We start from the raw sequence: 23,740 nt of genomic DNA on the forward strand, positions 1-23,740 counted from the left end.
ATTTGGAAAAACCAGAGTAAAAATGAACTTTTAAATAAACAGCACTACGGCAATGAGGGAGACACTTGGGAAAAGTTCAAATTAGATCCATACCTCACACCATATGCAAGAAGAAACTCTAAATGGATCAGAGATCTCAATGCAAATCTTGAAGCTACACACATATTACATATAAACATGGGGAATTCTTCAACTTTAGTATAGGGAAAGGCTTTCTAACTATGACACAAATTGTAAAAGCAATCACAGTAAAGATTGTTGTGTTTGACTCCATAAATATAAAAAAATCTTTTGCACAGCAAAATCATCATAAATAAAGTCAAAACATAAATGATAATTAGTAGGAAATATTCATAATGTATATCAAGACAAAGTATAATAGTCCTAATATAAATAATTCTTTAAAATTAAGAGGAAAGTGACCAAAAGCCTGATAGATAAATGGGCAAAAGATACAATTTACAAAAAGATACAAAAATGACCCACAGAAATGAGAATGCTTTCATTCTTATAAAAGAGAAATGCAAATTAAAACCACACTGACACTTTGGGAGGCTGAGGCGAGCAAATCACGAGGTCAGGAGTTTGAAACCAGCCTGGCCAACACGGTGAAACCCCGTCTCTACTAAAAATACAAAAATTAGCCAGGTGTGGTGGCGGGCACTTGTAATCCCAGTTACTTGGGAGGCTGAGGCAGGAGAATCGCTTGAACTAGGAAGGCAGAGGCTGCAGTGAGCAGAGATCACACCATTGCCCTCCAGCCTGGGCAACAGAGCGAGACTCCATCTGAAAAAAAAAAAAACTACACTGATACAGCATCGCAAGTGTATGCATATGTCCAAACTCATCAAAATGTTTACATTAAATACATGCATTTTTATGTCAAACATACCTCAATAGAGCTTATAAAAGAAAGCAAAATTTTCCTCAAAAATAAAAAATAATTAAAACTCCTTAACTAATGGAAAAATAATCACAATCACGCATTGGAAGCTCAACATGGAAACGTTCCTAATGACCTCCAAATTCAGCCATAAAATGTCGCAACTCTACAGAAAGATATTTAGGAATACCTAAGAAAAAGGAGAAATACCATTTAGAGATTTAAAGATTTTATGTTATAAATATGTCCACTATTCCTCTGCTGATCTGTAGATTCAACACAACAGTAAGTGAAATGCAGCAATAAAAATCTAGCATGAATTGACACTGGGCCCCATGGAATGATTTTTCTGATAAATTTAGAGATTTTTTAAGTTGTCTAAAGGGACTGAAAAGGGAGAAATCCAACATTTTGGTAAAACAGCAATATTCATACAGTGAGAACTAAGGTTAAATTAGAAAGAGATAGGTAGCCAGTTAGAGAATTAGAAGTGGTATCCCGTAATCCTAAATGCATCACTAGAATGAATATTTGCCGGGGGCAGGGGTGGGAACCACTTTTTTATTGGGGAGTAAAACAAATTGATTACCTATGCAAAGGCTAAGAAGAAAATTGTCAAACCACTTTCTTCAAAGCACGTGGCTAACACCCTGCAGCTCATCAATAGAAAAGTGGAAATCTTGCCAGACATAAAGAGGAAGAGATAAATGCTTAGTAATAAGTTTAACAAATTATGTGCAAAGCCTCTACGTAGCTTCAAGCTACAAAATGTTGCTGTAAGAAATTGAAGATCTAAATAAATGAAGATATATACAGCCCCCAAAATAAAAATAAATAAGACTACACTAAGATTTCCATTCCTCATACATCAGAGTGGCAAAGATTTACAAGTATGACAACACATTATATTGGCAAAACTGTGAGGAAACAGGCTCTCTCTGATATTGGTAATCAGAATGAAAATTGGTACAACCTTTATGGAAGGGAAGTTGGCAATATCCAACAAAACTACAAATGTGTTTACCTTTTGAACTATAAATCTAAGCCAAGATGATTCTTTACAGCACTGCTTGTAATAGCCAAATATTACAGCCTACTTGCCCACACCTAAGACTGTGGATTAATAAACTATGGTAAATCCACATAGCAGAGTACCATGAGACTGTACAAAAGAATCAAAGATTTCCATACAAAGAGCTGGAAGGATTTCCAGAAGGATTATTAAGTTTAAGAAAAAAAGGTGAACTTTAAAAGAGGCCAAGGGAAAGGGGGTAATAAAATACATATGTATTAGATCATTTGTGTAAAGTAACACGGGAAGGAACCAGGAACTGTTGGCATTGGTCACCTCCAGAGAATGGGATGAAAAGGATAGGGAAGGGCGTGGGCCTTCCTGAGTTTAGTTCTGACTATTAAAACCATATTAATGTTTCATATGCTTAAAATCATTAGAAATGGGAAAACAACTACCAATAAAATACAAACAGCAACAAATCAACTTCATTATTATGTGATTTCAAATGAATACCACCACCACACTGAAGGATGAGGAAAAAGGACACGCCCAAATACCATGTGAATACAGTACTTTAACTGTCCTTAGGCTGGCAACAGAAAGAAGAGTAAACAGATACTGAACTCTAGCTGGAAGGTTAGTTTTTCTCAGTGGTATGAGTTAGCACTTTGGAGACTACTCTCTATACATTAGCATTGAGGAAATAAGTCAATATATTGTGCATCTTGGGAAACGTATTTCTCAAATTCTGAGAAGGAAATTATAAATAAGGAGATTGGGAAAGTTTAGCGTGAACTCTGAAGTCATGTATTGGAGGTATCAGGTTACATGATATTTAAAATAGATAAATAGGGAGGTAGATAGATGGCTGAATAGATAGATGATACATAGGTATTGATATAAATATTTATTTTGTTCTGTCTTCTGCTGAGAGCCTAGGAACAGTGATACCAAGTGGTAACGAGCAAGCCTTCCAGCAAGATCTTGGTTTCTAAACACTAAAAAAAAAAAAAAAGAAAAAGAAAGAGGGGGGGAAGGAAAAAGAGGAGAGGAGCGGAGGGAAGTGGAGGATAGAGGGGAGAAGAGAAAACAGGGCTTCTTAGAGAAATGGTTGGTTTCAGGTCTGAAGGTAGAAAACTTCAACACAGCCTGTCACATCCTGCTGTGCCTGGAGGCCTGGAGGTAAGAATGTGTGCTAAGAACGATGAAAACCTATCAAAGGACATGAGGCCATCTTGTCTGTTCCACTAGCCAAATCTGGGACAATGTAAGCATCAAAACAAATAGAGACAAAATACTGATACAAACAAAGGGAAAAAGAAAAACATCTCCTTCTTACGGTGGAATACCAACTAACACGGGTACACGGAATCATGAAATCAGAAAGCCACCATTTGGCAACCACCATGATAAACTCTGGTTCAGGACATGAGCAGTGAATTAATAACCGTGTGTCACTCACTGTAGCGATGGTCCAGATACACTGCCTAACCTAATGAGAGAGAAGATAACTCATAGAACAGCCACCAGAACAAGAAGGCTCTTCCATTGGGAAAACCCAAATTGGAAGACAGCTGAGGGCTGAGGGCTGATCAGGGAAGAGATTTATTTGTTCCCTGTCCTCTTTGGTTTCCCTTGAGCCCTGTCACTGTCAGGCACTTTGGATAAGATGCCCAGCACGGGTCTGATGGAGCTGCGGGAGGGGATATACCCACGAGCTACGAGACTAGTAGAATTGTTTTGCTGTTTTCAAGGACAGCCTAGGTAGCAAGCTGGCACAGAGCAAGTCAGGGTTCTTCTGAAAGCCAGTGGGTCTGTTGAGCTGAAGCAGTCCCCAGATGATTCTCCTCCTTGGAAATTGTTGGAGGGATTCATTAGCATCAACAACCCAGCCTCTTCAAATGCATGTGATTCTAATTCCCAAACCACAGGTTTGAGTCTCTGCGTGCACAGTCTGCTGTGACTTACAGCATTTTTCTTACATTGCATGTTCCTTGTCACTGTTCAAATGAAACATCACTGCAAGGTTAGCCTCCCTGTCCCTGTCCCTGGCAGACCTCCTGAATGACACTAAGAAGCATAATGACATTCTTCCAGACCTGGCTAAATCATTTTAATCACATAAACCATAAGCACCCCTGCTGCTAATCCAAGCTCAGGGCTTCCCAGTTTCTGAAGTCAGCCTAGTAGGGAATTCAATTAATGATCCACCCTGGCATAATACTTACTCATTTGTTACAACTAGGAAAAGAGATTCGCAGCAGACGCAGCAGAGAGAAACGGGAATTGCCGGTTACCATGCAACCCCTTTGTGTCTCATAACCAGTAGCACTGCCTCTTAGAGGAAGGATGGCGGTTTTGTTTTGGTTCATTTGTCAAATCAAAATTTCCATTTTCTTGTCTAGTCACTGGTTACCATCTGTTTAGCAAAAGGACTATGAAAACTCTACTTCTATGTTTAGCTTCTTGGAATGTTTGTGTGTCTACTTAAAGAGTTTTCCTTCTTACGATTTTTAGAGAAGTAAACCCATATTCAACGTGCATGACAGCAGCACTTTCTTTCTAGACAGAAAAAAAAGTAATTCAGGCCAGCCACCGTGGCTCATGCCTGTAATCCCAGCACTTTGAGAGGCCAAGGCAGGCAGATCATCTGAGATCAGGAGTTTGAGAACAGCCTGGCCAACATGACAAAACCCCATCTCTACTGAAAATACAAGAATTAGCTGGGTGTGGTGGTGCACACCTGTAATCCCAGCTACTCAGGAGGCTGAGGCAGGAGAATTGCTTGAACCTGGGAGTAGGAAGTTGCAGTGAGCCAAGATCATGCCACTGTACTCCAGCCTGAGCAATAGAGCAAGACTCCATCTCACCAAAAAAAAAAAAGAAAAGAAAAAAAGAAATAATTCAAAACTTAAAATTGTTCTTTTCATTTCACTTGAATATAGTTTAGACATAGTGTTCAAATAGATTTTCTTTTATTTAGTGTTCTGAAGTCCTTTCTCTTCCTTAAACTGCCAGTTTTACAAGTTATGTTTATTTCAGAAAAATTAAAAATGCTATTTTTTCCTCTTTTTTCTAAATGAATATATAAATGTCTTGGAAGAGTTGTGTAACCATATTGCAGAAAACATGGAAAATAGAAAATATTATTCACAGCCCCAGTGTCAGAAAACAAATGTTTAGTATTTGTTAGAACTACTTTGCCCCCGTCTGTTGTTTGCCTTTTGAATTTTGCAGTTTTTATAGTCACAATTTTTTTTACTTTTATTTATTTAGATATCATTTTTAAGCTCAGAAAGCATTTGAGAAAAATGTGAGGCATAATAAAATCATAAAGAGTTTACTTAAGAAGCAATTCCTGAATTAGAGAACACCAGACTAAAAAAGATTTAGTGTTCCAGGGGCAAATTGCCTGGGGCAAGTATTTATGGGGTAAATATGGAAGCAAAATAAAGAAATTATTTGATGGGTTTGCAATTACAAAATTGCCTTTTTTTAAGTATCTTGATGGAAAATCACAAAATCATATGTTAGTTGGATGTTTATCATACATTAGTTGGCTGCGGTTATGTTTTAGTTCTAATCAAGCATTTATCAGAAATGACGCAAGTTTTGTTTTACTTACACTTGCAATTTAAGCAAAATTGAAGATATTTGTAAGACCTACCTGATTTTGTTTGTTCAGAAATTTTTCAGGCCTGAGTCTTCATTTTAATTTTTTTCTTTTAACATTTCTCCTCACCTCGGTCTTTCCTTCAGCAAGCCGAGAGTGTGACCAAATGGCACAGCCTTCCTCTCGCTTAGCACTATTGATGCACTTGTTGGGACGAAGAGTCAGGAAGATGTTACCGCTATCAAAAGATATGCTGGGGTTCAAAGTCATCTCACTGCCAGGAATTACATGATTGGTGTTGGTTTCCTCAAGTTGTCTGAGCCGGATGGCAATCATTTGATGTTCAAATGGCTGCTGGGGAGCATTTAAAACCCTTGGGAGCATATGATACACCAGGGGTAAACCCAATAGCCATACAGAGAATAATTGCGGAGGACTGAAAAACTTCCTCTGAGCAGATTTCCTGGAGTCAAGATTTAACCAGTTGAATAAATCAGCAGAAGAGGCAATGCTTTTCTGATTAAGAAAAAAAATTCGGCCAGGCACAGTGGCCCACGCCTGTAATCCTAGCACTTTGGGAGGCCAAGGCGGGTGGATCACGAGGTCAGTAGTTCGACACCAGCCTGGCCAACATAGTGAAACCCCGTCTCTACTAAAAATACAAAAATTAGCTGGGTGCAGTGGTGGGCGCCTGTAATCCCAGCTACTCGGGAGGCTGAGGCAGGTGAATCCCTTGAACCAGGAAGGCGGAGTTTGTAATGAGTGGAGATCGCACCACTGCACTCTAGCCTGAGCGACAGAGCAAGACTCCATCTAAAAAAAGAAAAAAGTTCATATTTTTTCATTAAGATCTTTTAGATATAGGGCAACAATTTCTAATTTATTAACATAGCAACAACTTTTTTCATCATAGCACAAACTTGTTGCTTATTAAGTTGTTAAGGTATCAAGAATTTCTGTTTTGGAGTACTGTTGAGGCTAAATTATTCATTTCAGATGGCATTGCTTGATCGGAATTCAAAGTATTGTTCTACGAAAACAAAAGAAAAACAAAGGTTAACATTTGAAGCAAATTACGGTCTTTCTTATCTGCCAAAAGGCAGCTAGTCAAGATTTTAGATTTGAGATTGAAGCATCTTTAGATAGTGGAATAAAGACGGCAGTTGAATATTTCCCATGTTGATGAAAAGAGTGAAACTCTGTAAAATAATTGAAATTCTGAGCCAAATATGAGTGACTAACGGCCCGTGACACAGCCCTCAGAAAATGCTGAGAACATGTGCCCAAGGTGGTCAGGGTAGAGCTTGGTTTTATACATTTTAGGGAGACGTGAGACGTCAATCAAATACTTGTAAGATTTACATTGCTTCCATCTGGAAAGGCAGTTAGATTGGCAATTGGTTGAAAGAGTTATTATCAAAGACCTGGAATCAATAGAAAGGAATATCTGGGTTATGATGATAAGGGCTGTGGAGACCAAAGTTTCATCATGCAGATGAAGCCTCCAGATAGCAGGCTTAAGAGAGAATAGATTGTGAATGTTCCTTATCAGACTTAGGATCTGTGTTGATGTTAATACTGATCAGCTTTTCCCGAATTCCAGAAGGGAGGAGAGTATAATGAGGCAGGTTCAACACCCCTTTTGTGTCATGGCCTGAACCAACTTTGGAATGCCCTTGGCCATGGCGAGAGGTCCACTCAGATGATTGGGGGGCCTTACAATTTTATTTTGGCTTCCAATAGATTTAGTTAAATTCACAGAGAGATAAAACCTCAAAGAAAATGAGCAGGACTATACTTTGATAACAGGTGCACTATAGTTTTCTACTGAAATACAATCTTTTTTAGAGTTACTCCCATTTTTACCAAAAGTAATCAGTTAATTCTCTGTGATGCTGGTGCCCCTCCACCCACACGTTCCCAATGGCCTTCATAAACAGTGTGTCCTCAGGTCTTCCCATGGAACAGGGAACATCACACTCCAGTGAAGTCTTCTGGCCCCTGCCAACCCAAGGGGAACTCTGAAGAGAAGACTGCCCATTAGAATCATCTTAGACTGGGCAGAAATTGATCAGTCATGGTATCCCCAGCATACTCAATCATTGGCTATGGGCCATCCAGGAAGAATATGGCTTCTCCAACACTGAGGCGGGTCTTGAAGATGCTGACAGCTGGAGTCCATCTGCTAACTGCACTTCAATGGCAAGATTTTTCTTGAAGGAAGACTAAAGCAACACACCTCCAGAGTTGCTACATCTCTGGTGTGATTAGAGGTGTTCTCATAATTATCTATATTCTTGTTGTAGTTTTTATGTCCTCTCAAAGGATGTGTATTACTTGTATATTCAGAAAACCTAAACATGTATTTTATAAAAATTAACTGATCAGTTTGGCATGTTTCCTACCATACTTTGCAGTCATTGGTGATCTTAGAGAAGATAGAGTTGCAAGAATTGAGGGAAGATTAAAGGAAATAAGGGAGTTGCTAGGTATCAATTCCCTGATTGGCAACACAACTATGCATTACTTCCTCAAAGAGTTTTTATGCTGACCACATGAGACATCTGTGTTATCTTCCAGGGCCATGACTGACACGTGGTAGGTTTGCAGTGTGGGGTCACAGCACTCAGGCACCAAAACAGGAGGGGGCTCGGGCACTGGGGAGGTGTATTAGGTCTTTCTCTCATTGCTATAAAGAAACACTTGAGACTGGGTAATTTATGAAGAAAAGAGGTTTAATTGGCTCACAGTTCTGCAGGCTGTCAAGAAGCATAATGCTGGCACCTGCTTGGCTTCTGGGGAGGCCTCAGGAAACTTACAATCATGGCAGAAGGTGAAGGAGGAGCTGGCATATCACATAGCTGGAGTAGGAGCAAGAGAGAGGAGGAAGATGCCACACGTTTTAAAACAATCAGATCTTGTGAGAACTCACTATCATGAGGACAGTACCAAGAGAAACCATTCATGAGAAATCCACCCCCAAAATCCAATCACTTCCCACTAGGCCCCACCTCTACCACTGGGGATTACAATTCAACATGAGATTCGGACAGGACATGTATCCCAACCATATCAGGAGGAGTCATTTACCACAATAGGAGGAGGAGCTGAAAGGGCAGTTCGTGAGAAATTGAGATCAGATGAGGGCTGATCTCTGCAGAAGACTCTGGGAAGATGGAAAGAAGCTACTGAAAATAATTCTCATGACCCTGGAACAAAATTTCCTCACTTTGCTTCATCTCTCGGGAGGGCTCACCTGCATGGTATCCTGCTGGTGAAGCCTCTTCTGTGCTAATTACTGCGCTTCCTGCTCTCCCTGGGAAGGGGCATTACTCATTTCTACCTTCATTCTATGACCAGGGAAACCAAGGGAGAAGTGCCAAGTTATGTACCTAAGAACACACGTTAAAGCAGCTCCTGTGTTTCTTCTATGGCAACGTGGACAATGCTAGTTTTTCTTGGGTACATAAATGGAAAATGAAAGCTGTGGGTTTTGCTTTTGCTTTTGTTTTTCTTTTGCAAGTAGGAATCTGAATGCCACATTCAGCATCTCAGATTATTTTCCTCCTGTTAGATATATTTTTAAATTTATTTTTAGGTATCTTGTTTTACATGATGAGTTTTAACACTTAAGATGCCTTAAAGCTAGTGGAAGTAGAAGTGTAATTCTCAAACTAAAAAAACAAAAATCTGTCTTATGGAACAAATATGAAGATTAATGAGTTAATATTTATACAAAACTTTGAGAACATTAGCAAGTAGTATTTTAAAATACAAAGTCATGACCAGGAGTATCCTAATATCCTCTTCCATTCTAGAAGCTGGGGAGTTCCTGTTTACTTATTAATTCTCAGTTAAGAAAAGCATGGTTTACATCTGTCACACTTCTCTAAGTTCCAAAATTAAGCTTCCTTGGGGTCCTTCCAGTGAGTTATTCAAAAGACACAATAATGGGGGAAACAGCAATCCAGGTCTTAGTATATTTTGTTCCTCATCCAGGCCTTGCTGTCGCCCGCCCACAGAACCTTCACCCACACTCCTCTCCTCAGGTCTCTCTCTCTTCATCCCCAGTGACTGGGTTGGAGAGTGGATTTGAACTAGCTGAAGGTGACAAGTCCTGGGACTACCTGATGAAAGCCACAGACCTTCTTCCCCAGTAATGTGACACACAACATTGTCACAGGTAGCAACTATGTTAGGTCAGTATTGTGTAGGCAGTAAAAATTTACCAAGACATTTGTAGGTAAAGAAAGGCAGATTTGAGGTGGGCAGATCAGTTGAAGCCAAAAGTTCAAGACCAGGCTGGTCAACATGGCAAAACCCTGTCTCTACTAAAAAATACATAAATTAGTCAGGCCTGGTGGTGCACGCCTGTAGTCCCAACTACTTGGGAGGCTGAGGCACAAGAACTGCTTGAACCCAGGAGGTGGAGATTGCAGTGAGCTGAGATCACACCACTGCACTCCAGCCTGGGTGACACAGCAAGACTCTTTAAAAAACAAAAAACAAAAAACGCAGATTTACTAGGAAAAGTAAGTACAGAAATACACTGCAATGGTACAAGGGGCAAATTAGCAAGAGGGGAGCAGACTGCAAAGAGACAAAGCCTTGCTGGAGATTTTGTAGGCTGGTGCTTGTGCTGTGTGCTGGGGAGGGCTTTGTCCAGTGCTGGTAACATCAGGGTTGCAGTGAGCTAACTTGCACTTTTTTTTTTTTTAAATAGAGTCGCACTCTGTCATCCAGGCTGGAGTGCAGTGGTGCGATCTCCACTCACTGCAACCTCCACCTCCCAGGTTCAAGTGATTCTCCTGCCTCAGCCTCCCAAGTAGCTGGGATTACAGGCATGTACCAACACGCCCAGCTAATTTTTTGTATTTTTAGTAGAGATGGGGTTTTGCCATATTGGTCAGACTGGTCTTGATCTCCTAGCCTTATAACTTGCATTTTTCTATCACCCAAGGGTCTGGTGATAAGTTAGGAGCAGAAAACAACTGAGTTATTTGTGCCATAGGGCCACGTGTCCTGGACCATGAAGAAGGGCAGATTTACAGCCTACCTGCTTTCTCTTTTTGCTTTCCTTGGTCCCGGCAGTCTGACTCCTTTTGCCTAATTAGAGCTCCACAGACATTTCATGTCCAATGTCAGGAACTTGTGGAACAAGGAAAGCCCACTCTAGAATCCTTGCTAAAGGACCCCAGGTAACCTCTTAGGTCTCTGCCAACTCTTAAATGTAGTCATCCCAAGATGAAGGTGCCTCTTTGGAGGAGGAAATCAAATGTGGATGCATCAAGCTACCAGCTGCCCCTAAAGAGCAGCCTGCCGTTCGGGCGCAGTGACTCACGCCTGTAATCCCAGCACTTTGGGAGGCCGAGGCAGGCGGATCACAAGGTCAGGAGATCGAGACCATCCTGGCTAACACGGTGAAACCCCGTCTCTACTAAAAATACAAAAAATTAGCCGGGCGTGGTGGCGGGCGCCTGTAGTCCCAGCTACTTGGGAGGCTGAGGCAGGAGAATGGCGTGAACCCGGGAGGCGGAGCTTGCAGTGAGCCAAGATCCCGCCACTGTACTCCAGGCTGGGCAACGGGGGAGACTCCATCTCCAAAAAAGAACAACAACAAAAAAGAGCAGCCTACCCTTCTCACACCTCTCCTGGGTGTCGTTCAAGTGAGATTTGTGGGGAAGAGGGTACAATGCCGGGAAAGGCTGTGGGGCTCGGCCTGCTGCCAGGCATGCTTCGCGTTCCTCTCTGAGACCACAAGTATTCCCATGTTTTGAAATTGTAATTCCTTTTTCCTGGTGTGAGCTTGACTTTTTCCCCTCTACATTATGCCCACCTAGCACTCTATTCACTTTGATTTCGTAGCTAAGGCTTTCTGGTAGTCACTACCCCTGGTTCTATTCTTGAGTCCTTAACTAACTCCACGAATCCAAAGGACACTCATCAGAGGTAGGTCTTAGCTGATCATTCTACACCATTCGTCCTGTAAAGCAATGTAATTCCTTTAATGCAGCTCACACAGGGACTCCTTGACTCACAGAGGGACCGTAGCTGATCAGACACTCTGGTGCCAAAGCAGAAACACTAGTGTCTCAAGGCTGTGTCCCAGGTTGAAGTCCCCCGAGATGTGTTCTCCTGACCTCCTTTTTAGGCAAGACGGCTGACCCACTCCTGGCCTTTGGCGCCTCCAGTTTTCTTGTCCCGCCCTCGGTGATTCAGAGACCTCACAGATCCACCCCATGGTGCCTCTGCTTTCAGGAGCCCTGATGGGCAGTGCTCCTCTCGATGGGGCTGGGGTCATGCCCTGGGCAGACCTGACTCTGAATCCGTTGAAGTTGCAACAGTGCAAATTCTTTGGGTTACAAATAACAAAAACCCAACTCAAGTATAAGCAAAAAGGGGGACGTATTTAAAGAATCATGAAGTGTCTCAATAACTCAACAGTAAGAATCCATCTAGGCTTCAGGCATCAATGAATCTCAAGAAAGCTGGAGGCAGGGTGCTCTCAGGAGCCTCTCTCCCCTCCCACCACCCCACCCAGCTCCCTTCCCTTCTTTAGCCCACGTGGCGGAAACCGCAGTTTTGTGTTAAAACTTCGGACACCTAAAGGAGGCTGACTTTCTCAATTCCAAGTTCCAAAGCCCCACAAAGCACTCTTGCCCACCTTGGGTCCAGTGATCCAGGTGACTGATGATCCAGCCCACAGCATCGGCAGTGGGGTCATAGGGTCCTCTCACGGCAGTTGTCCTGGGGAGCCAGAAAAGACACAGAGGACAGTGAGTGAAGTTCCCAAACACGGGTAGAAAGGTGCTGGGTGTGAAGACCTTCTCCTCCTCCTTCTTCCTCCTTCCTCCTCATCCTCCCTCCTTCTCTTCCCTCCTCCTCTTCTGTCCTCCTCCCTCCTTCTCCCTCCTCTCTCCTCCTCCTTCCCCCTTCTCCCCCTCCCTCCTTCTCCCTCCTCTTTATCCCTCCTCCCCCTTCTCCCTCCTCTTTATCCCTCCTCCCACCTCCTCTCCTCCCTCCTCACACTCCTCCCTCCTCCTCTTTTCTCTTCATCCTCCTCCTTCTTCCTCCTCCTCCCTCCCTCTCCTCCCTCCTCCTCTTCTTCCTCCTCCCTCCTTCTCCTTCCTCTCCCTTCTCCTCCCTCTTTCTCTCCCCTCCTCCCTCCTCCTCCCTCCTCATCCTCCTGCCTCCTTCCCCTCCTCCTCCCTCTTCATACTGTTCCCTCCTACTACTTCCTCCTCCTCCCTCCTTCCCCTTCCTCTCTCCTCCTCCTCTCTCCTCCTCCTTTTCCCTCCTCCTTCCTTCCCCCTCTCCCTCACCCCTCTTCCCTCCTCATCCCTCCGCCCCCTTCTCCTCCCTCCTCCCCCTCCCCTTCCTCCTTCTTCCTCCTCCCCTTCTTCTCCTCCTACCTCCTCTTCTTTCCCTGCCCTCCTCCCTCCTCCTCCCTCTTCCTCCTCCCTCCTCTTCCTCCCTCCTCCTCCACCAAGGCCCATTCCTATTCCCCCAGCTCCCAGCTCTCCCCTGGAAGCAGAATTTTAGCAAAGATCATCAAAATGAAGGAATTCACAAAGTCAGTGAAGGAAACAACATGAAAGGACACCCTGAGATGCTGAGGCCCATGGAGGCTTCCTTGTACCTTTCCACACTGAGCAGGCCACACAGTTCTTATTGTCCTAGTTACCACCCCAGTGCACACCGGCCAAAGTCCCTCCTAGCACCTTTCCATGCTGAGCAGGCCACACAGTTCTTATTGTCCCAGTTACCACCCCAGTGCACACCGGCCAAAGTCCATCCTGTACCTCTGACCATCTCGATGAGCAGCCAAAGGGCCCTCCCCTAAAAATGGAAAAATGTGTTTTCTGCCACTCTGGCTTCTGCTCTAGAAAATGAAGTTCTTGGTTGGGTGCAGTGGCTCACGCTTGTAATCCCAGTACTTTGGGAGGCCGAGGCAGGTGGATCACAAAGTCAGGAGATCGAGACCATCCTGGCTAACACGGTGAAACCCCGTCTCTACTAAAAATACAAAAAATTAGCCAGGCGTGGTGGCGGGGACCTGTAGTCCCAGCTACTCAGGAGGCTGTGGCAGGAGAAGTGAGCTGAGATCGTGCCACCGCATTCCAGCCTGGGCAACAGAGCGAGATTCCATCAAAAAAAAGAAAAAGAAAGAAAGAAGGAGGAGGAGGAGGAGAAAAAAGAAGTTCTTTCGACCTTAAGGCAGTTTACATTTTCTCTGAGCAAAACGATTTCTGTATCCAGCCTGTCTTCAGTCTTGCTGGAAAAGACCTTCTAGGGTGGTGGTGGTTCTTCACATGGTCGCTGCCCGGGGGAACCATGGCACTGCTGCTGTTACATCTAGAAATGTGTGTGCATTTCTCTAGGAAGTTCTTAGCTTTTGTCAGAGTCTCAAAATGATCCTTGTGAGGTGCCATAGACATGGATTGGACAGGACAGCCACTGCCCAGCCCCAGCCAAACTTCAGTTCTAATGTGAGATAAAAACTAAGCAGGTGAACAGGCTCACACCATGGGTCAGACAAAGGATGCAGAGTTTTGAAGAAAATGAGGCCTAAGATGGGGGATTATAGGCAGCACCCATTTCTCTGGAAGCCTCTGTAAAGGAACAACATTTAAATTGAATGTGAAGGAGAGAGACAGCCACAGGAGGAACATTCCAGAGGAAACGTCATGAAAAAAGTCTCGAAGATGGGAAGAAATAGCATGTTTAAGGGCCAGAAAAGGCACGAGACCACAAGAGACTATGGGGCCAGGCTATGAGCTGAAGGTGGCAGATGGGAGGGGACATCAGGCAGGACTGCATCTAGGTGCAGTGGGAATGCTCTGAGGGCAGCACGTGGGCAGATTTAGGTGCTCGGCTGCCTCGGGGGCTGGGTGAGAACTGACGGGAACAGGCAAAAGCAGCCACAGGGAGACCAGTTACAGGCTTGAGAGTGGCCCCGGACCACATCTGGGGGAAGGCGGGTCTAGACCTGGGGGAAGGAGAGGCGGAAAACCTGGCTGTCCACCCTCCCTGGCTGCTCTGACGTCTCAACACTCCCTCTTCAAAAGCTGTCTCTCGATGCCGCCTGCTCCCCAGATCACAGCTGCCAGCCTGCTCCAGACACCTGAAAATAAAAGGGAACATTTTGGGGAGCAGAATCCAGTTTCTTTTTTTTTTTTTTTTTTTGAGACGGAGTCTCGCTCTGTCGCCCAGGCTGGAGTGCAATGGCCGGATCTCAGCTCACTGCAAGCTCCGCCTCCCGGGTTCACGCCATTCTCCTGCCTCAGCCTCCCGAGTAGCTGGGACTACAGGCGCCCGCCACCTCGCCCGGCTAGTTTTTTGTATTTTTAGTAGAGACGGGGTTTCACCGTGTTAGCCAGGATGGTCTCGATCTCCTGACCTCGTGATCCACCTGTCTCGGCCTCCCAAAGTGCTGGGATTACAGGCTTGAGCCACCGCGCCCGGCCAATCCAGTTTCAAAGAAATCAGTTCCACAAGACCAGGCTTCCCCGCACCCACTGCTACCCACATTCCACCACGCGCCACTGCCAAGTCCTTGTCCCCAAAGAGCACCCCCTTCCAGCATTTTTCTTTCCCAAACCTTCAGTGACGCAATCTCTCCCTCACTCTCTTTGTCTCTCTCCACAGTCTTCCTGCCTCTCTCAATAGTCTCCCAATATACATGTACTTGAGGATGCATCAGCTAATGTTTATGAGAAGATTTTAATTGTCTTTCATCATTGATGACCGGTTTCATTTGTTAGCAATAATGCAAAAATTGAGCAGGCAGAACACGCATGCAAGAAGGACCGTGTTTTTAAAAGATCTTTTATGCATTGAAAGTTAATGTTCGAGTAGATCGATTTAAGTATGATCCTTTCAGGCTGTATTGACACACCACATCTTTATCTGATAATGTGTCATTTGAGATCAACAGCACAACTGTCATCTCCGGGAATTTTGTAGGCTAAGTGGAGAGAATTTCTTTCCCTCTTTTATTGCATATTGTTTTGTTCCAGTCTGTAAGCACTGAAATGCCATATCACAGATGAAAAATGAACAGAGCAACTTGTTCCTTTCTGGTGAGGAGGCCTGCTAATAAAATGACAAGCTCCCACTTCAGTAGTGAAACATAATGGGGGAAAGTGGCTTGATTAGCCAAGGTGCTCTTTCCTCAGCCAGGAACAATGAAGCTTTCCAAGATTTTACATCTGATATTAATAAGTCCTTTTAGCATTCAAAAGAAGCACATAATACTCTGATCTAGGCCAGGTGCGGTGGCTCATTCCTGTAATCACAGCCCTTTGGGAGGCCGAGGCAGGCGGATCACTTGAGATCAGGAGTTCGAGACTGGCCGGGTCAATACGGTGAAACCCCCATCTCTACTAAAAATACTAAAATTAGCCAGGTGTGGTGGTGGGTGCCTATAATGCCAGCTACTCAAGAGGCTGAGGCAGGAGAATCGCTTGAACTCAGAGGCGGAGGTTGCAGTGAGCCAAGATCATGCCACTGCACTCCAGCCTGGGCAATAGATACTGTCTTGTGGCGCAAATATGTTGGTTACCTGGAAAACTTAGGCTGAAATAAAGAGCATTGCTCTGTAATTATAAAATGTTTCTAGTGACTCTCCAAAAATAAATTCTCAAATTATCCTAAATTTCTCTCTCCTAACTCTGTTTTTTCCCTTCCATCTACATTTTCCTGGAATTCCACTGAAACAGCAATTTAGAAAAATAGCTAGCTAATTTAAATATCATCAACTAATTTAACTCAGCTGAACGTGAGGTTTTCTAGAGTTTGAACTTCTTGTTTTCTTGGGCACAAGGGGCTACTCTCACTGGCCAAGGGGCACTTCTCTTTAGCTCCATTACCCATCCCACCAGACACTGGGCTTAGTTCAGTACCCAGAAGTTAATTTGGCCTCTATTAAAGAAAATGAAAAGTGATTCATGAAGAGTGACTGTAGGACAACCAAACTCAGGTGAAGTTAGGTGAGGTTCAGTGACCTCCCACAGAGTGTGCTGATCAGGACAAGGAGCAGTGGGAGTCTAAACTCCAACCGTGAATTCTGAATGATCTGTAACCTGCCTTTTAGCCTGAGGGGCTGTCTGCAGAGCTGGGACTTTGCATTCTCTGCTGGTCCATAACAAGCCTCTTTCCAACCCTCATCTGTCACGCCAGATTGGTTTTCAGAACCAGCGAGGGTCTATGAATAGTCTGTGCAGGGCTGCAGTGAGCTGCTGATCTCCTCACCTCAGGGGTCTGGACCAGCACTGACTTCCTGCGGTCCCTTCAGGGCTGGGGTGGTTCCTGCGGTGGATGCCATGGGCAGGATTTGCAGAGACTGGGCTCTAAACCACAGGGGTCCAGGAGAGGTGTGGCGTGTTGGGTCCAGCTTATAACAGCTCCTGAGGGCCAATTAGTACATTTTCAGAAATTTTGCAAGCCAGTTGGCAAACCACTGGTAGCTTGAAATCAGCCACAGTGGAATCACTTACACTACCGAAATCAGCAAATGCTAAAATTGGGCCTTTGGGTTTTTGGTCCACTGTTGAACTATTGTTAAACATTTACCGGCCTACCACTGCAGCTGGGTCACATCTTGGCTACCAGGAGAACCTGACACAGACTTCCTAATTGCTTTCACGGGCTACTGGAAAGCCCAAAAAGATGGTACTGAAGGAGATGAGATTTCCCAGAAGGAAGGATGATTGAAGCCAGAGGTTATATCAGAAATATTCTTCCATTTGGCACCTAGAAACATGAGTCACTTCTGCTGCCTTTCATAGAGTAAGAGGGCATAACAGATGTCTGTGACAGCTTGAAAGAGTGCATCTTCATTTTCTTTAGTTTTCAATATTGCTTCTCTGAGATTCTACAGGATGACTGTATTAGTCCGTTTACACACTGCTGATAAAAACATACCCAAGACTGGGAAGAAAAAGAGGTTGAATTGAACTGACAGTTCCACATGGTTTGGGAGGCCTCAGAATCATGGCAGGAGTCAAAAGGCACTTCTTACATGGTGGCAGCAAGAGGAAAAATGAGGAAGATGCAAAAGCAGAAGCCCCTGATAAAACCATCAGATCTCATGAGACTTATTCACTACCATGAGAACAGTGTCTGGGAAACCGCCCCCATGATTCAAATTATTTCCCACTGGGTCCCTCCCACAACACGTGGGAATTATGGGAGCGCAATTCAAGATGGGATTTGGGTGGGGACACAGCCAAACCATATCAATGGCCTTGAAAGAAAAGCTGCAATTGAAGTAAACAGCTAATCAGGTCACTCTCTATTCCATTTCCTGGGAAAGAAGTGAATTTCTGGGTGAATGTTTAAACGACACCCAAGGTTAATTGCAGGATAGGATTATGGTGAAAATACATTAAAGACAGATATCCTGTGTGGTGCATACTCTCACTGTAGAGATACACTCCAGCCCCATATGACCATGGGCCTTACATTGCAATGAATGCCCACCTGACTTCCAACCCAGCAGCTGCATCTCTTTGCCTGAGGGCCTTCTAGAAAATCTAAGCCCCCAGGGAGCAACCTCCACCAAAGACTGGCAGGATTTACTGTGTAAACGTCCCAGCCCCTATGCTAGGATACCTCTGAGGCATGCATACCCCACACCGTTGCAGAGAGTTCCCCAGCTCATCGAAGGCCCAGTGTCCCACACTGTCACTGGTTTGATAATGCATTCTGTATTGGATTTCCTTCCTCTCTTCCCCGTTTCACTTCCCCACTCTTTACTACTGTTTTCTAGGATTACCTCCCAGACATACTGGGACCACCCCAACTCTTCTCCACCCAAAGCCTGCATCCAGGGAAGATGGACTAAGACTGTCTACTTTTTCACTGAAACTTTGCTCATCCAGGGCCTGATCATTTGTGTACCCTGATCTCATAAAGGGACCAGGCCTGCGCTGAGACACGGTGACTGTATACTCCAGCCAGATTTCCTCCTGCATGGGAGCTTAGGGCAGGGCATTGGTTACACCACTTAATGAGTAATCATATCCAACTGAGGCTCCATTCAATTCTAAAGCCTTTAGTCAATTATCTGTAGGGGCCTGGGGACTGAGTGGAGAATGTGTGTCTGATGGGATTTTTTTAAGTTTTATTATAGAAGTTTTCAAGCATACACAAAATTAGAGTTCATTAGAGTAGAATGCACTCTCAGGTTCTCATCTCCCAGCTTTAATAGTTATCAACATATAACTAACTCCTTTTTATCTATGTCCCCCATTTCCTTTTGTTGGATTATTTTAAAGTAAATTTAAGACAGCACATTATCTAATTTGTAAATATTTCAATGGATATCTCCAAAAACTAAGGTCTCCTGAAAACAACAATGTAAGAGCATTTATTAAAACACACTACTAATCGGGCCAGGCGCAGTGGCTCATGCCTGTAATACCAGCACTTTGGGAGGCCGAGGCGGGCAGATCACGAGGTCAGGAGATCGAGACCATCCTGGCTAACAGGGTGAAACCCCATCTCTACTAAAAATACAAAAAATTAGCTGGGCATGGTGACGGGCGCCTGTAGTCCCAGCTACTTGGGAGGCTGAGGCAGGAGAATGGCGTGAACCCGGGAGGCGGAGCTTACAGTGAGCCGAGATTGCGCCAGCGCACTCCAGCCTGGGCGACTGAGCAAAACTATGTCACAAAAAAAACCAAAAAAACAAAAAAACAAAAACACACTAGTAATCATACTTATAGTCAAAGACTGAAAAAATTCCCATAAAATCAGGAACAAGACAAAGACGTCTGCTCTTGCCACTTCTATTCAACATTGTATTGGAGGTTGTAGCCAGGGCAATTAGGCAAGAGAAGGAAACAAAAGTCATCCAGATTGGGAAAGACGTAAAAATCTCTATTTGTAGATGGCATGATCTTGTATACAGAAAATTCTAAGGAATTTACCCCCAAAAAATGAATGGAATTAATAAATGAATTCAACAAGGTTTCAGGATACAAGATCAATATGAAAAGATCAATTATATTTCTCTACACTAAACAATGAACAATCTCAATATGAAATTTTGGAAGAAAATTCCATTTACAACAGCATAAAAATAATAACATGTTCAGGAAAAAATTTAGCGAAACAAGAGAAAGACTTGAACACCAAAAACTATAAAATATTGCAAAAAAATTAAAGAAGACCTAAATAAATGGAAAAATAATTCCATTTCCAATCCATGTTTATGGATTGGAAAACTTATTATTGTTTAAGTGGAAATACTCTCCAAAACAATCTATAAATTCAATGCAAACCTTATCAAGATCTCAGCTTCCTTTTTCACAGAAATAATAAAACTGATCCTAAAATGCACGTGGAAATGCAAGGATCCAGAGTAGCCAAAATTATCTTTAAAAATGAGAACAAAGTTGGAAGACTCATACTTCCCATTTTCAAAACTTATCACAAAGGGATAGTTATCAAAATAGTGTGTTATTAGTGTGAAGACAGACATACTGATCAGTGAAATAGAATTGAGTATCTGGAGATAACCCTTTACATCTATAGTCCATTGATTTTAGACAGGGATGCCAAGATATTCAATGGGGAAAGACTTGTCTTTTCAACAAATGGTGCAGGGATAACTGGGTATCTACATGAAAAAGAATGAAGTTGGACCTCTATCTTACATCATACACAAAAATTAACTCAACATGAATCATAGACTTAAACGTAAGAGCTAAAATTATTTATAAAATAAATAGGAGTAAATCTTCATGACCTTCAGTTAGGCAAACATTCCTAGATCAGACACCAAAAGCACAAGCAACCAAAGAAAAGCTACGTAATTTTTTTTTTTTTTTTTTGAGATGGAGACACATTCTGTCACCCAGGCTGGAATGCAGTGGCACGATCTCCACTCACTGCAACTTCCACCTCCCCAGTTCAAGAGATTCACATGCCTTAGCTTCCCAGGTAGCTAAGACTATAAGTGCGTGTAAACATGCCTGGCTAATTTTTATATTTTTAGTAGAGATGGGGTTTTGCTGTATTGGCCAGACTGGTCTCAAACTCTTGGCTTTCAACGATCCACCCACCTCAGCCTCCCAAACTGCTGGGATTACAGGCATTAGCCACCATGCCTGGTCAAAAAGCTAGATAAATTGAACTTCACAAACATGAAAAACTTGTGTCTTTTAAAAGACACTATCAAGAAAGAGAGAAGACAATGGAATGGGAGAAACTATTTGCAAATCAGTATCTGATTAGAGTTTCATTCAAAATACATAAAGAACTTTTACAACTCCACAATAAAAAGGAAAATAACCCAATTTTAAAATAGGCCAAAGATTTGAATAGAAAATTCTTCTAAAAAGAGGTGTAAATGACCAAGAACATACGCAAAAGTGTTCAATATCATTAGTCACTGAGAAAATGTATACCAAATATGAGATACTACCTTATACCCACTGGACAGTTATAATCAAAAAGACAGTAACAACCCTTGGTGAAGATGTGGAGACATTGGAGCCCTCATATATTGTTGGAGGAAATATAAAGTAGTGCCACTGCTGTGGAAAACAGCTTGGACATTTCTTACAAAGTTAAACGTAGAGTTACTATTTGACTCAGAAATTCCTCCTGAGAACATACCTAAGAGAAGGGCAAACATATGTCCACACAAAAACTAGTATATGGATGTTCAGAGCAGCATTACTCATAATAGTCAAGAGGTGAAAACAATCCAAATGTCCACCAACCTATGATTGGATTAAGAAAATGTGGTATATCCATTCAGTGGAATATTATTTGGCAATAAAGTGCTGACCGGGAACCATGGCTCATGTCTGTAATCCCAGCAATTTGAGAGACTGAGGTGGGCAGATCATGAGGTCAAGAGTTCAAGACCAGCCCAGCCAACATGGTGAAACCCTATCTCTACTAAAAATTTAAAAATAAAAAATAAAAAAAAATAGCCAGGACTGGTGATGCATGCCTGTAATCCCAGCTACTCAGGAGGCTGAGGCAGGAAAATTGCTTGAACCCGGGAGGCAGAGGTTGCAGTGAGCCGAGATTGCACCACTGCACCCCAGCCTGGGTGATAGAGCAAGACTCCGTCTTGAAAAAGAAAAGGAATGAAGTGCTGACACACTACCAGGTAGATGAACCTTGAAAACATTATGGTAAATGAAAGAAGCAAGTCACAAAAGACCACATCTTAAATAATTCCATTTATCGAAATGTCCATTATAAGCAAATCTATAGAGAGAGAAAGTAGATCGGTGGCTGCCTAGGGTTGGAGACTGGGGAGAAATGAACTGATAAAGGGGTATGGGGTTTCTTTTGCAGGTGACAAAAATGTTCCAGAATTAGATTGTAGTGATGGTTACACAATTGTGTGAATATACTAAAAATAATTAAATGCTACACTTTAAATCAAGCTTGTCCAACCCACAGCCCACAGGCCACATGCAGCCCAGGCTGGCTTTGAATGCAGCCCAACATTTTTAAACTTTCTTAAAACATTGTGAGTTTTTTTTAGCTCATCAACTATCAGTGTATTTTATATATGACCAAAGACAATTCTTGTTATGTGGCCGAGAAAAGCCAAAAGATTGGACACCCCTGCTTTAAATGGATGAATCATATGGTATGTGAATTATAGATCAATAAAGTTGTTATTAAAAGTGGAGGGGTGCTAGGCACGGTGGCTCAAACCTGTAATCTCAGCATTTGGGAAGGCTGATTGCTTGAGGCCAGGAGTTTGAGACCAACCTGGGCAACATAGCAAGACCCCATCTCTACAAAAAACTAAAAACTTAGCTAGGCACAGTGGCATGCATCAGTAGTCCCAGCTACTTGGTAGGCTGAGGCAATAGAACTGCTTCAGCCCAGAAGGTTGAGGGTGGAGTGAGCCACGATTGTGCCACTGCGTTCCAGCCTGAGCAACAAAGTAAGACTCCATCTCTAAAATAAATGAATAAGTAAAATGAAAATGAAGGCACTTGGCTTTTTGCAGGGAAAGAGGTTCAAAGCATTAGAGGGGTTTGTTGCTGGCTTGAAGACAGGGAGCCATGTGAGAAGGAATGGGGGCAGCCTCTAGCAGCAGAAGGCAGACCACCAGGCAACAGGAGGCTCAGTCCTACAAACACAAGAACAGCCAACAGCCTCCATGGTCCTAGAAGCAGATTCTTCTCCAGAGCCTACAGAGGGGAACACAGGCCACTGATGCCTTGATTTCAGCCTCGCCAGACCCTGAGCAGAGAACCCAGTCATGCCCCACCCTGACTTCTGACCTACAGCACTGTGCATTAAGAAATGAGTGCCGTTGGAAGCTGCTAAGTGTGCAGTAAGCTGTTATGCCTCAATAGAAACAAATACAACATCCTGTTTTAGGGAAGGAGGTTGTATTTGTTTCTGTTTTCTGTTTTCCTTCAACATGTACCTGCAAACCTATAGACAAAGAGTTATTGCAGAGATGAAACTGCTCAGTTCAGAAAAGTGCAACTTTAGGGGATTATCTACAACATTTGCCACTTTGAAAAAATGTAAAGGGATACTACAGAGAAACAACATAAGAATTGATATAAATAAATAAATAAAGGTATAAAAAAGGAAGAAAAAAAAAAGGCCAGTCACGGAGGCTCATGTCTATAATCCTAGCACTTTGGAAGGCCAAGATGAGAGAATTGCTTGAACCCAGGAGTTCGAGACCAGTTTGGGCAACATAGTGAGATCCCATCTCTACAAAAAAATACAAAAATAAGCCAGTTGTGGTGGTGCATGCCTGTGTTCCCAGCTACTCACGAGGCTGAGGCAGAAGGATCACTTGAGCCTAGGAAACAGAGGTTGCAGTAAGCTGAGATCACACCACTGCACTCCAGCCTGGGCAACAGAGTAAGACCTTGTCTCAAGAAAAAGAAAAGAAGTTTTATAGTTCAGTGGTAAAGGACAAGGTAGCAAAATGAAATTTAAGTATTTTACCAGCCAAAATAAGAATAATAAATCATGATAGGATGAAAATCAAGTAGAAAATATTCTAAAGAGTAATGTAACAAACTAAAAGATAATTTTTAAAACTTAAAAGGCACAAAAATTGACACTAAAAAAATGACAAGATAAAATATAAAAGAAATGATAAGAAATTTAAAGTAGAATCCTTCCCTTTAAAATAGGGAAGAACAAGAGCTCAAGCTTCCTAATTCAAAAATAATTAGAAGTCAGGTGAAATAGGCAGTACCATATTATGAAAATT

The 23,740-nt window shown here is 43.0% G+C and overlaps 1 long non-coding RNA gene across 1 annotated transcript; it reads right to left on the minus strand.

The window, feature by feature from the left end:
* Positions 1–4,905: 4,905 nt before the first annotated feature.
* LOC139357257 (uncharacterized) lies at positions 4,906–16,915 on the minus strand. Its single transcript, XR_011610160.1, has 4 exons — positions 16,765–16,915; positions 13,115–14,635; positions 12,176–12,258; positions 4,906–8,372 (listed from the first exon to the last, which is right to left on the minus strand). It is a non-coding gene; the product is annotated as an uncharacterized lncRNA (long non-coding RNA).
* Between the last annotated feature and the right edge of the window lie 6,825 nt (positions 16,916–23,740).

Source organism: Macaca nemestrina, chromosome 11 (genome assembly GCF_043159975.1).
Source record: "Macaca nemestrina isolate mMacNem1 chromosome 11, mMacNem.hap1, whole genome shotgun sequence".
Classification (NCBI taxonomy): domain Eukaryota; kingdom Metazoa; phylum Chordata; class Mammalia; order Primates; family Cercopithecidae; genus Macaca; species Macaca nemestrina.